This window comes from Cavia porcellus, unplaced genomic scaffold, assembly GCF_034190915.1.
Source record: "Cavia porcellus strain 051 isolate PalLab524CR breed Dunkin Hartley unplaced genomic scaffold, mCavPor4.1 scaffold_14, whole genome shotgun sequence".
Taxonomy (NCBI): Eukaryota; Metazoa; Chordata; class Mammalia; order Rodentia; family Caviidae; genus Cavia; species Cavia porcellus.
In genome coordinates, this window is record NW_026947497.1 from 67,716,754 (window position 1) to 67,731,203 (window position 14,450).

At 42.1% G+C, this 14,450-nt stretch overlaps 1 long non-coding RNA gene across 1 annotated transcript; it reads left to right on the forward strand.

The window, feature by feature from the left end:
• The first annotated feature begins 9,382 nt into the window (after nt 1–9,382).
• Nucleotides 9,383–13,906, forward strand: LOC134478759 (uncharacterized). The gene is made up of 2 exons (XR_010051628.1): nt 9,383–10,037; nt 13,404–13,906. It is a non-coding gene; the product is annotated as an uncharacterized LOC134478759 (long non-coding RNA).
• The last annotated feature ends 544 nt before the right edge of the window (nt 13,907–14,450 follow it).

Sequence of the window (14,450 nt, forward strand, 5' to 3'; positions counted from 1 at the left end):
TTGAGTGTTGCTTCTTGGCTCCAGTGCAAGAACCCTGTCTACTGGCACAGATCTTTCACCCCACTGGCATAGACTTTCTAGCTTCCACTGCTGACCTTTAGGCCTGTCCAGCACAGATCTGTGAGACTGATCTTTTTTTTAAAACTTCAAAGAAGATAAAACAGAATAAAATCAATCAAAACAAGCCAGAGTAAGAGATACAAGACTTCAAAACATTATGAAATCAACAGTAGTTACCGCAATGCCTTTTGATGTCTTCAAAATAGCTGCAAATAACTTCACAGTAAAAATCAAACACAACAGAATAGAATAGAAACAATAAGAACAAAACAATGAATGCAATAAAGGATTTGAAAACAAGCCAATAGTAAATCCAAAATCACTACTCTATCTTGCCATCCTTGAAATAGCTTCTGTGGGAGACAACTCCAGTGACTCCCCTTAAACGCAAAACAATTACTGTGACTTTGATTATTTGAAGACTTATTTCCTTATACTGATATATACAGACCTGGCTATGGTATTTCCTTCTCTCTTCAATTGGCTCTAAGCATTGCAAATAAGGCTAGCAAGGTGCTGGTATGTAATCTCTAAAGCCAATAGACAGTCCTGTTTCCTCTCATAGTGTTCACCATACAGGATATAAACACAGCGGGCTGTTAGAGCCAGTCAGCTCCAAAAAACATCAACTGCATCTGAGCCTCAAAGTAAAGAGGCCATGACTCCCCAGGCCAGAAGAGTTTACATACCAAAAACTAAAGGGACAGCCTCCCACAACAATTTAGTTGCTACCTTAATTAGATTATGTAAATTGATTCTTCTGCATATCTTTATCTCTGCAATTTACAGAGGTGCCCTTCTCTCACCTGGCCAGCTCAAGTTACTGACCTAATCCCCCCCCAACCTCAGTGTCACTCATCCCTGAGCCCCCCACTTCTTCACAAGATAATAAATTCTGGGAGAGGCCTAGGATCAAGGCCTTTGTCCACATGTCCTCAACAGGATTAGACTTAGGACCCCTTGGCTTTTTAACTTGGAACATGTCATGGTGTCTTTACTCTCACCGTGGGTTGCATTGGTGGTGGTAGATTGGAATTAACTTGCTGGGATTCCAATAACGTCTCAGTGAAATTACAAATACAACCTCTTAGATTGTGAGGAAAACTAAAAAGAAGATTACAATACTTGGATGACTAAACTCAATATTTGGGATTACAATAAGATTCTCCTGCCATCAGATTTTTAAAAAAAAAATTTTTTTTATTTAAGGAGAAAAAGAGAGAAAAAAGCAGAAAAAGGGTACAAGTTATACAGAATTTCAGAAAAAAAAATAAACAGTAGGAAATCACTAGTTAATGGATTACATATTGTCATCTTAGAAATATTTGTTCAAGTTACAAAATTAAAGCATATAAAGTAGGCATTCAAACAGTGAGACTGCAAACAGTTCTGTTCAATGAGCCAACAAAACTCAGTAATATCATTGTCTATCTTATACACTTAAATATACATGCAGTTATATCATTTAGAGCACTTTCTTTTCCTCTCTTTTGTACAATGACTATTACACATTTTGGGTTTTATTGCTCCCACAGTTCTTATTACTTTTTTGGAAGAGAGTAAAACCATATGTGACATAACTGAACAGAGTCGGTCAAATCAAAAGGGTGGACATAATAGATAATGTAAAAACATAATACAAGGTGATCAACAATGGTTACCATAATGCCTCCCACTATCTCAAATAGAATTGCTTATATCATCAGTTATAATAAAATTGAACAAAACAGTAAAGAATGAAACCAACAAAACCAAAACATGAGAAACATTATAGGTCTTCAAAAGTAGATAATAGTCAACCAGAATGGGCGTCAGAATGAATCCCACTATCTTCACAGCTGTTGCCTAAACTTTCGAACCTGGTACTATCAAACAAAACACAATAGAGGAACATCAGTCAAAACAAGATGGTGAGAGCAATACAGGGCTTCAAATCAAGTTAATAGAAAATCAATGTAGGTTACTATAATATATCCTATTTTAAAATTTATTTTTCCCTTAATTAAAAGGATAAAAATAAAAAAGTAAATAATAAAATGGAGATTGAGATAAAAGAGGGCATAACAACAAAATAGTACAGATCAAAACATAACTATTTAAGCAAAATAGTGTTTCACCACAAGATAATCCTGACATAAAAGTAATTACCATATTGTCTCTTTCCTTGAAATCTTTGAGTATAACTTTGTATACTGTAGCACCAAATATATCAAAACAATGTAAAACCATTCAAGAGAATGACAGTATTACAGGGTATTTAGAATCAACTAACAGATAATGAACTATGGTTTCTGTATAATCTCCTTGTCTATAAAAGTTTTTGTTTATATTATCACATATAATAAAATCCAATAAGATACAACATGTTAAGACCTATGGAGACAGAAGAACAAAAGCTTGATGGGACTTCAAAACAAGATGATACCAAATCAGCACTACCTATTATGACATTGTTTTCTCCAAAACAGCTGTTCCTATCATCCAATCTTCTCTGCCTCATTTCTCTTGAGCTCTTTTTCTGTCATTAGTTGTCAGTTTGTCTTCTTCATTTTGTTTTCTGCTCCATTCATTGTGGCCTCTCTGCCACTATTTCTGGATTCTTCATATTTTTCTTTTTTAGAATATCCTGCAGTATTCTTTGTAGAGTTGAATTGGTGGTTGCATATTCCCCTAGTTCCTCTTTATCCTAAAAGCACCTTGTTTTTCCATCAATTTCCAGGGATAGTTGTGCAGGATATATCAATCTTGGCTGGAGGTTATTATGCTTCAAAGCTTGAATTATTTCCCCCCATGCTCTTCGTGATTTGATGGTTTGTGCCGAGAAGTCTGCTGTAATTCTGATGGGTGTTCCCCTGTAAGTGATCTGTTTCTTGTCTCTGACGGCTTTTAATATTCTGTTCTTATATTGGATTTCTGGAATTTTGATTATTATATGGCTGGGTGTAGCTCTGTTTGGGTTGTAGGTGGCTGGGGTCTGTATGCTTCATACATCTGAGTATCTTTACCTTTTGCTAAATTAGGAAAATTCTCCTGAATTATTTCTGCTAGTAGCTTTTGTAGTTCATTTGTTTGTGTCCCTACCTCTTCTTTTATGTTCTTAATTCTTAAGTTATAGATCCTCTTATCATCTTCTAGTCTTTGTATTATTGTTGTTTGTTTCTTTATTATTTTTAAGAAGTTTTTCATTTCATGCTCCCATATTACAAATCTGCCCTCCAGTTCAGATAATCTATCCTTAGTTTCTTTCAAGCTGTTGTGCCAGTTTTCAATAGAATTTTTAGTTTCTTGGTAATCTGTTTGAAGCTCCTTCATGTATTCTATATTTTCTCTATTTTCTCCATCAAACAATTCTCCCCTTTTTTTCTGTTCTTCCATTCCACCATCTGTTTTTTCTTGGGTGGTGCTTAGCATTTCTGTAACTATTCTGCTTATGTCTTGCTTCAGGTAATTAATAACTTCATTCTTGAACTCGTCTATGAGGCTCTGGAGATAGTGCTTCATGTCTATTGGTGTGGTGTCTGCTATTGCCTGTTTCTCAGGATTGAGGGCCGAGGAGCCTTTCTTGTTGCTCCCTCTTCCCATATTCTTTGTTCCTTATATACAAGTGTATATAGGAGGCCCAGCTTCCTTCCCTGTCAGCACAGTCTGATTGAATTGGGCCGGCTAGGTGTTCCCACCAACTGCAGGGCACCAGGGAGTTACAGACCAGGCAGCCTATACAGGGCCCGCCCCTCCAGGTCAACCTACCGAAGCCTTCACCCCTAGGGTGAACTTCCAGGCGCTGGGACCTGGGTTGTGCTAGCCTACTGGGTCTCAGCCAGCAGCGTCACATAGGCTAGGCACTGCTCAGCAATCCTGCTTTAAAGGGGGATATGTGACTGAAGTCACTACAGCGCCCTGTTTAGGCAAGTCTGCCCAGTCCCAGAATGTCCTTTGTTGGAGCCTCCAAGATCAGGAAGAGTCCCAGTTTCCCTCACTCACCGCAGGTCGATGCACAGCTCCCCGCCTGTCCTGCTTTCAATTCCGTTCACGTATTCCCGTTCTCAGAGCTTTTGCGTGTCTCTCTCCCTGCCAACCAATTCAGACACTGCAGCGGTGGCAGGAAACCGAAATCTTGGCTTCCAATGGCACGGGCTCCAGCTTCCACACTGAGGCTTTATCTGTTCCTGTTATAGCACCAGGATTGCATTCCCAGTTGGTTTCTCTCAGCCCAGTTCATTCTTGGGTCAGCAGGGTATATCTCCTCTTGGTTAGGATTCCTCACTCCACACCAATTCTGGATTCTAAGCTGGGTCTCTCAGAGAGCCTCCATAGCTGCTACTATCTGTCTGCCATGTTCTCCTGGAAGTGGGCCATCAGATTTAACATAACAAAACAAATGGGAATAAAAACCAACCCAGCAAAACAATGCAAATAATATAAGACCTTAAAAAAGACCATAGGGAATCAATAATGGCTATGACCCTCAGAAGGAGATCCTCCTAGATGCCACACTGCATAGCAATATCCTCTGAACCTATGGTCAGATCATTTGCCCTAAACCTGCAATGTTAGTGAAACACCAAAGCACCACAGGCATCCAATTGCATTTTACTTCGATAGCTATCATCACGGCCTGTGTTTCTCTGGATAAACCAGTCGCTTGCAGGGTTGGGGGATGGGTGGTAATTGGTACTTCTTGTTTGCAGCCTGCATGCTGGAAGAGGCTTGGTTCTCGCTGTTCCCAATCTGGTGGGGGGCCTGCGCATGATACTGGTTTCCAGATTGGGCTTCCCGTGAGACAGATCTTACATGAGTCATTGTGGTGGGCGTAGGCCTCCAGTTGGACTTGTGGGGGGCATTGTCATGGGCTCTAGATCTTCAGCTGAATTCATGCAGGACATTGCTATGGGACCCAGGCTCTGGGCTAGATTCTTTGGGTCTTTAGTGTGTGTACAGATTTCCTGCACTTTTTGTGTTTGTCTCTTTGGGTGACTACTATAAAATAATACTATAAATTATGTATCATATATTAAATAAATTGTTTTCCTTGCAATAATAGTCATTATTTATTATTATTATTTTTATAATGCTACTGGGATCTGTTAATATTTTATTTATTAATTGTATATTCATACAGTGTTTATAAATCATATTATTTATAATTTTTGTCTGTATAGTCTTTATTACTTGTCAGTTTCAATTTTTATTAAAACTGATAATTTATAACATAAGTAATTTAATAAAAATTTCTCATTATGAAAATTTTTGCAAGGATTACAAAGGGTAATCCCTAACTGTATGATAAATCTCTCTACTTCTTTCATAGAAATTGGTCTATTTTTATTTTTTGCCTGTGTTGGTTTGGGGAAATTATATTTTTCTAGAGACCCATCTCATTCAGGCTTTTAAAGTTATTTGCATGGAGTTAGTATATTAGTCTTATATATTTTTTTTTTTACTTCTCCAAATGGAGGTTTATTTTTCATTCGTGTCACTGATTACTTGGAAGCTGAACTTCCTCCTTGTGTTGATTTTCTGCTTTTCTGTAACACATCACCACACACCTGGTGGCTTAGGGGATGCACACGCACTGTCTCAGTGGTCAGCAGGGGCCTCCTGGTACTGTGGCTGGCAGGCACTGCTCCTTTTAGAGCTCTAAGACAGAACCCCTTCCTTGCGATTTTTGAGCTGGCTTCTGGTCTTCTGTTTTCATCTTTAAGCCCACAGCAGGATGTGGAATTCTTATAGCAAATCTCTGACTTGTCACATCTTTCTGACCTCTCCTGGGAAATGTTCCTTCAATGTACCAACTCTTGGGATTCAATTGAGTCCACCTGGATAATCCTGGATACTCTTCCCATTTTAAGGGCCATTTTTTTTGGAGATGGGGGTACTGGGGATCAAACTCATGACCTCACATTTGCCAGGCAGGCACTTACAACACTGAGCTAAATCCTCGGCCACAAAGCCCTGGATCTTAATACACTTGCAAAGTCCTGTTGGCCCTGGGGATTAGAGTGTGGACTTCCTGGGGGTGGGGTGCATTTCTTTCTTTAATTGTATTTTGCTATAGTGGGAATTGAGCCATTGGCCTATCGTGAGCTCAGTAAGTGCCATTCACTGAGCTATGTCACCAGCCCATATCTTGATTAATTTTTATTTCTACTATTTCTTGTTTTCTAACAGATCTGTTTAGGTTTTCCTTTGGTGTTTTTTGCTCTTCCTTTTAAAATTTTAGAGTCTGATGGCTAATTTTTCTTCTTTATCAATATAAATAAACATACAGAATTTCTTCTGAACAGTAAGCTTTATTCCACAGGTTCTAACTTGTTGCTTCTGTTATTATTGTCTCTAGATAGGCCAAAGCTTTTTATTTTTATTTTTTATATTTTTGGTACAGGAATCAAACTCATGACCTTGAACTTGTAAGGCAGGCACTTATGCTGCTGAGTTAAATCCCCAGCCCAACCACAGTTTTTCATTTTTTCCTAAACCCAAGAAATATTTTAACATTTGTTTTATTCTCTGAAGATGAAAAGGTCTCTATATTTTTATTTCTTTTCTTTTTTTTGGGGGGGGGTGGGGGAGAGTGGAAATCAAACGCAGGACCTGACACTTGGCAGGTAGGTGCTTGTGCCACTAAGCTATATCCCTGGCTGTGTGACTGTCTTAACGTTGCTTGCATGGATTTTCTTCACTACTACTTCACTGCAGGTCTTCTTTATCTCATCTTGATATAGGCCCCCAAACAATAGAGGGGAAATAAATATATTTCCTAACCTGCTAGATGTCCAGTCCTCTGAGTTTGTGTTCCCTGAAGTCAAAGAATGAATTCTAATGAACAACAGAGGTTAAGAGTAGGAAAATTTACTGGGTAAAAGAAATGGAGAAATAAATAGCTCCTGAGAGACAGGAGGGGTCCAAAATGGGATGTCCGTGAGCCCACCTATCACAGGACTTTTTCCCCCCAAAAGAAGTTTTATAGAGCAAAATCATGAGGAGGTTGCAATGTAGGTCAAAACGATGATTAATCAGTAAGACCACAAGTATAGCCATTTAGGTAATATCAGTCCAATGGGGAAGCAGGTCGTGTAGCAAGTGTAAGCAGATGATATGTACTTGGTCAATGATCTATAGTGTTAGTCTTGTCCGGGGGTCGAACTCATGACTACATGCTTGCAAGGCAGGTACTTATGCTGCTGAGCTAAATCCCAGTCCCTAGTCTTGTCTTTTGTGTTAGTCTTAGTGGGTGGGAGAGCATACCCTACTCCTAATGAGATAATGGCTTTTTTATGCCAGAAATCTCAAAAGAGTGGTACCAATAATCTCCAGTTTATCCCTTAGAGATATATATGTATTTATAGATATATAGATAGATAGATATTACATATATATTAATTATATCCATTATGGCTTTCAGTTTTTTCAGATGCACCTCTAGTCACATCTGTAATATATGGTCATCCTCCTCACTCACACTGACTCCCCTGCAGGCCCAGCCCTCTCTGACCTATAATATCTCTACCTGATTTAGCTGTCTATAATATTTTGGTCCAGCACTCAAGAGGCTGAGGCAGGAGGATCGTTACAAGTTTGGGGCCAACCTGGGTTACAAAGTGAGCTTAAGGCCAACCTGAACTGCACTTAAAGATCTTATCTCAAAAAGACCAAAAACAAAACATATATATATATATATACATATATATATATATATGTTATATATATATGGCCAAGGATTTAGCTCAGAGGTATAAGGGCCTGCCTGGCCAACACACACACACACACACACACACACACACACACACACACATCCCATATATATATTTTTTCTTTATTTTTTAAAAAATTTTTTGGTACCAGGGATGGAACTCAGGACCTCGTGCTGACCAGGCAGGCCCCTATGCCCCTGAGCTAAATCCCCAGCCCTTGGGACAATATTTTCTGCGAACAAAAATTTAAGATTTTATATGGTTGAATTTTACCAATATTATCTCTTATGGTTTCTGTGTGTTGTGTCTGTCTTAAAAGATACTCTCTCTACTCTCCTTTTAAAAATGTTTCAGTCATGCTTTCTTCCAGTATTTTTGTGGTTGACTTTTTTACGCACAAAACTTAAATAATCTGGATGTTTTTTTTTTGGTCTTTTTCATTTTTATCAGTACCAGGGATCAAACTCACGACTGCCTGCTTGCAAGGCAGGTACTTATGCCACTGAGCTAAATCCCCAGCCCCAATAATCTGGATTTAAATAACTTGATTTGTTTCAGTGTAAAGAATAAGTAAAAAAAAAATTTAAGTAAAAAAAAAAACTATATATGTATAGTGGGTATGTATATATATATATATATATCCACCTTCTTTCCCTCCACACCGTCCCTTGGCCTAGCCAAACTTGGTCTTTTTAAATGACATAAAAGAAGTCTAAACATCTTAATTGAATAATCAGTTATAGCAGGCATCTGCTGGTTTTGCCTCCTGCTCCGCATCTTTTTTATTTTTTTACTAATAGCCCTTTTTTTCCCTTGAGGGAGCCTTCTTCCAGCCCAAGGCGTTCTTTGGAACTGACCCAAATTCCAGCTCTGGGCTTGGATATGTAAATCAACCTTGCTGTCTGCCTGGTCAGAGCATTAGGTTCAGGAATGGGGTGCAGCCTAACTAAGCCAATTTGGTCCAGGAAGATTAAAATTTAAGATCCCTATTATCCAAGTATCCCTATGTAGTCCTTTTCTGTTGGAGTTGAAGGTGTCATAGTGTAAAAACAACAACAAAAAAAAAACACCCCAAAACCTTTGGTTTGAAATAATGCTTGATGATACGCTGCGATCGGAAAAAGAATTTTTTTTTTTCTCCTTTAGCTGAACTCAGGATCTTGCACATACAAGGCAAGCGCTTAACTACAAAGCCATATTGTGCTCCATTTGTTACATTTTGAAGTGAGTTTGTCCCTCTAATCTGTTCCATTGACCCGATTATCTATTCTAAGAGTCGGAAACTAGAGGAACTTGTTTTTCTAAGGTCTTTTGTTTGGTTAGCTCCATATGGGAAATCGTTTTGAATTTGAATGTTGTCAGTAAAGGCTGATACAGATCAGAGTTGCCCTCTTCTTACAAAATTGTTTATGGCCAATCAGGAAACCTGAAAGAAAAAGGGGAGACCCTCGCAACCCTAATTCTGCTACTGACTGACCTTTAGGAGGTATAGAAAGCACATCGCCTTACTTGAATGCCTTCACCACCTCTGCAAAGCTCCTCCCGGGAAAGCACTTGAGCAAAACTCCCAGTCCGCTGTGCTTCTGGGGAACTTGACATAGGAGAGAAAGGAGTTCCTTTGGGTGTTCTCTTCTCAACACTCATTCCAAGGAGTTGTCACTGATACAGGGGAAATGCTAGATGTCAGGTAGGCTGAGTTTGTGTTCTCTGACTTTGAAGAATGAATTCTAAGGAACAACAGAGGATAAGAGAAGTGAAAGGTTTGGCCCAGACAGGACACTGTAGCCAGGAAAGCCACAGCCAGAAGCAGGAAGCCCCATCTTGCCCTGCCCCTAGGAAGTTACCTGTGACGCCATCTTCCCGCCCCTGGGAATTTACATATGGCGCCAAACCTAGGACCAATGGGCTACCTGTGTTTCCCTAATGCCCACCTTAGGTTCCACCCCAAACCGAGGCTATTTACAGGCCCCCACGCCGCGTGTCCGCTGGAGAGATCGCCGGACGCCAGCGGTGGGGGTTGCCGGTCATCTCTCTCCGTGTTCTCAGAATAAAGGCCGCTTTTTATTTTATATTTCTCATCTTTTGTTAATATTTTTCATCTTTTGGAAATAACCCTATCATTTGGTACCGTGACTCGATCGGCAGGCAACTAACTCTTGGGCCACATACCCAGAGTTTCCTCGCCGATAACCAGATAACATCCTGGATTAATCCCGAGCTTTTTCCTCTCCCGAGACGTTCCTGTCGCCAGCCGCCTGCACTCCGCATCGGCCAGACTGATTTCAGGTGAGCACTCCCCGGGGAACTTTTCGCACTGGGCAGCCCCAGTGGAATGTTCTCCCCGTCTGCGTGGGTCTGTGCATTTTCACGTCCTTAGGACCGCCCAGGGCAGGGTTCTTTCTGGGCAAACCTGCGCCCACAAAATCTCTCACGTTCTTTGGGTTTGGACCCATAATTCTCCCAGCAGCTCTAATCCCTCTGTGTCGCAGTTATCTCCCGATGTTCCATCCTCTCCCCCGCCTTCTCCTGGGACCCATAACTCTCCCAGTGGCTCTGATCCCTCTGTTAGTGCTTCCTCACAGTCTCCAACTTCTCCTGAGAATTCTCTATCCCCTACAGCATTCTCACCGCCTGCCCACCATACTAGGTCTCGCTCGCTATGTCCTTCCAGCAGGTCGCGTGATTGTTCCAGCTTGCGCGGGGAACAGTCGCCATGTTGCAACCCTCTGCCACGTGGCATGGCGCCGCCATGTTCCGGAGGGCCACATGGCTACAGGGCGCCGCCATGTTTCGGGCCACGTGACAGGGCGCCACCATGTTCCCAGGCACCACCATGTTTTGGGTCACGTGACAGGGCGCCGCCATGTTTCCAGGGCCTTCACTGTCAACAGGCATCTCTTTGTGGCTCCTCTTGTGAACTACAACAGCCGCCCTGTTGCAGTGCACATGACACTTCATTGTGCTGCCGACAGCAGTCCTCTAGCTGCAAGGCACACAGTGAGATGCCATCTGCCTATGTTTCCCAGGGTGACCGGCAGCAGCTCTGTAGCCGCTCTACAGATGATTGCTCACATGCGCCTACCGGAAGGATGGCTGCTCAAGGGCCCTCTGCTCCGGAATCTCCTCAGGCTCTGCTACCGCTTCGGGAGCAAGCTGGCTCCAAGGGACTTGTTAACATCCATGTGCCTTTTTCCCTTTCTGATCTATCCCAGACTGTCCATAAATTAGGTAGCCTCTCTGTTGACCCACAGAACGATATCAGGCAATTTGAATTCATTACTAATTGTTATGATTTACATTTTAAGGATGTTTATGTGATTCTAGATACCTCTCTCATCTCACAAGAACGGAATCAGCTGTGGCAAACAGTTCGAGAAAAAGCTGGTCACAAACATGAGGTAAACACCGCTGGTAATGACTCTAGGCCTATAGCTGTGCCAGAGCAGGACAAGCATACTAACTATAACAAACTTTTAAAACAGGTCCAGGAAGCTAATCAAAACCCAGCTGTGTTCCTAAATTGGCTTTCTAATCCTCGTGCCCTGCAAGCAGTTCCTGCTTTGCGCACTACGTTGGGCCGCCTCCCAGCCCCTCCCCCATGCGCCGTCCCAGCCCCTCCCTCCCCCATGCGCCGTCGTCGTCGCCGCTGCCACCTTACACGTTTCCGGGGGCAGTCCGAGCCCGCACCTGCGCGCTACATCCCAGCGCTTGCCCCACCCACTGGGCGTGCTCTGCCGGAGCACCGCGAAACAGCAGCTCAGCGGCTCTGCTCAGGCATGCTTTTTTTTACAATTTGGCTCCACTCAAAAGATGCTTTTTTATTACAATTCTCAAACCATTTAATCAAGGTTATTGGCCACCTGATAATTTTACCAGCCTTGTTTATCAATCAAAGCCTTCACCAATCTCCTGTTTAACAACTAAGGTTATAAATTCCTTTTTGCTGGGAACCACTAGCTCTATTTCAAGACAAGGGTTTTCTTTAAAGTTTTATTTTATTTGTCTTGGTTCATACTACTGCAAATAACAACTTTAAAAGTAAATGTGTTCAGAATTTGACAGTATTAGATCAGTTTTGATTGATTTATTCATAAGATTGCTAAACCTTTACTGCAAAATGTTTCCATTAAAGCCTTGTTTGGTAGACTAAAGCTTTGTTAATTCTACGTGTCACCCTAAAAAAAAAAGCGATATGCCATCCAGATAAAGCCTGCTCTCTAATCTAAAATGCCAATATTAAATTCCTGCATACTTACTTAATTCTACTATAGTCCAAATCCCAAACAAAAAGGCAAAACTTGACCTTCAAACCTTAGAGAGATCTTAATATGGTTTTTTATATTTTTAACACTTGTGACACTTGGAGTTCTGAGACAGGTAAACCTACACAAGGTGGAGCTGCCTGGCCCCTCCATGGACCATGCTCAAATGCAGCAGAAGATACTGGACAAGAAAATGCCCCATCCTGGCATTCTTTGAGACCTTACTCCAGGGCTACTGGACTGTCCTAGCCACCAGAGAGTGGGTAAGCCATCCTAAGTTCTAGCCCTCATAGGAAATGTCGACACTGCCAGATTAGTCACCGACAGAAAATTGCTGCTGAAGACTGAGGAAGTTCAGGGCAACAACAGCCCCCTTTAAGGTGTCCGTCTCAGATTCCAAGTCGCACAAAACTCTCAGGTAAGACATTCTCTATATTTGTGGACATAGAGGCCATATATACAGAGTTCTTCCTGAGTATTCAGGCTGCTATATTAAGTCCTCAATCTCTATGATGGGGTATTGATGGTCAACCTATGCCATTTACAAACAGGGCCTATTTTGTGCAGGTCCCAGTCCTAAATCTTAAAATGCCTTTTATACAGGCTGACTTGGACACACTGAGGCCTCAACAGCTTCCACCTGTTGTCGCTGGTGGACCCTTCCTCAGTGATATAGACCACCCCCTTCCTATTTTATTCACCAATTTCTCAGGTAACCCTGGTCAAGACTCACAGATACGTTTTTGTCTTCTCACTTGGTTTATACTTTCTCAGGATACATAAAAGCCTTTCTCATACTTGCTAAAGTTCTGTTACAGCAAATCATTCCAAGGACTACAACCAGGATACAGCGACCCATGCCCAAATCAAAGTTGCTGGACTGCCATCCTGGTTTCACATCGCTCAGGCTAAGAGGTGTCCTTCCAGCCCTAAATCTGATCATTCTGAGTGGTCATCTCATCTTCTGTCACCTACCCATCTCCGTCTCACAAAGGCCGCGCAGCCACAGTTAACAGGCTAAGTCATGTTTTGTTATCCACTTTGGTTCCTAATTTCTTACATTTTATTAATGATCATTTTTACAGCAGGACTCTAACAGTATTGCCTACAGACTCCAACATCATGCATTCCAGAGACAAGCCTCACCAACCTACCGTCTTAACTTTTACGCTTTCAGATGGGGGAGTAAGCATCTCTCATAACTCCACTCCTCCTAACCCCACGTTTAATTTTCAGAATTCTGCCTTACTGTGGAAATGTTTCTACCTCAACATGGTCCTGATAGAATGATATGTCTAAATCAAAGGCACCTTTCCTTCTACCTCACCTGGGTCCTTAAATATGACAGTGCCATGTCTCCTCATAACATCTTGTCTCTTTGTTTTTCCAGTCTGACATACGTGCATTCACCAGTGAAGCTGTCCTGGCCAAAACACCTGGCACCAGCGTCTACCTGGGCATCAACCTTCATCCCGTCGACTCCCCTAGGCTCCAGTACAGCGCCCTTTGCCAGCAGGAAGTAGTTAAAGAGAGAAATCTTCGCCCCTTTTCATAATAATAACCATAAGACGGGATATGAAAGGTTTGGCCCAGACAGGACACTGTAGCCAGGAAAGCCACAGCCAGAAGCAGGAAGCCCCATCTTGCCCTGCCCCTAGGAAGTTACCTGTGACGCCATCTTCCCGCCCCTGGGAATTTACATATGGCGCCAAACCTAGGACCAATGGGCTACCTGTGTTTCCCTAATGCCCACCTTAGGTTCCACCCCAAACCGAGGCTATTTACAGGCCCCCACGCCGCGTGTCCGCTGGAGAGATCGCCGGACGCCAGCGGTGGGGGTTGCCGGTCATCTCTCTCCGTGTTCTCAGAATAAAGGCCGCTTTTTATTTTATATTTCTCATCTTTTGTTAATATTTTTCATCTTTTGGAAATAACCCTATCAAGAAGGAAAATCAGGGCTGGGGATTTAGCTCAGTGGCGTAAGCGCCTGCCTGGCAAGCACAAGGTCATGAATTCAATCCCTGGTACAAAAAAAAGAAAAAAGGAAAATCAGCTGGGCATGGTGGTAAACATCTGTAATACCAGCACTCTGGGGGCTGAGCAAGAGGGTGAAGTGTGAAGTGTGAAGCTAGCCTGGGCTATAAAATGAGTTCAAGGCCAGCCTAACCTGGAGCATGGAGACCCTGTCTCAGGACAAAGAGAGAGAGACAGAGATAGATGGAAAAGTCACCGGGGAAAAGAAATGGAGAATAGAAATAGCTCCTGAGAGACAGGAGGGGTCCCAAAGGGGTAATCAAGGTGCCCACTTCTCAAAGGAAGTTGGGAGGTGGATACAACGTGGGTCAACCGATAAGATTTTTTGACCCAATCATTGCAGTGACATACTGGTGACATCCTTCACTTTGATCCATAGTCTGCAGTCTCAGTTCCAGTCTTA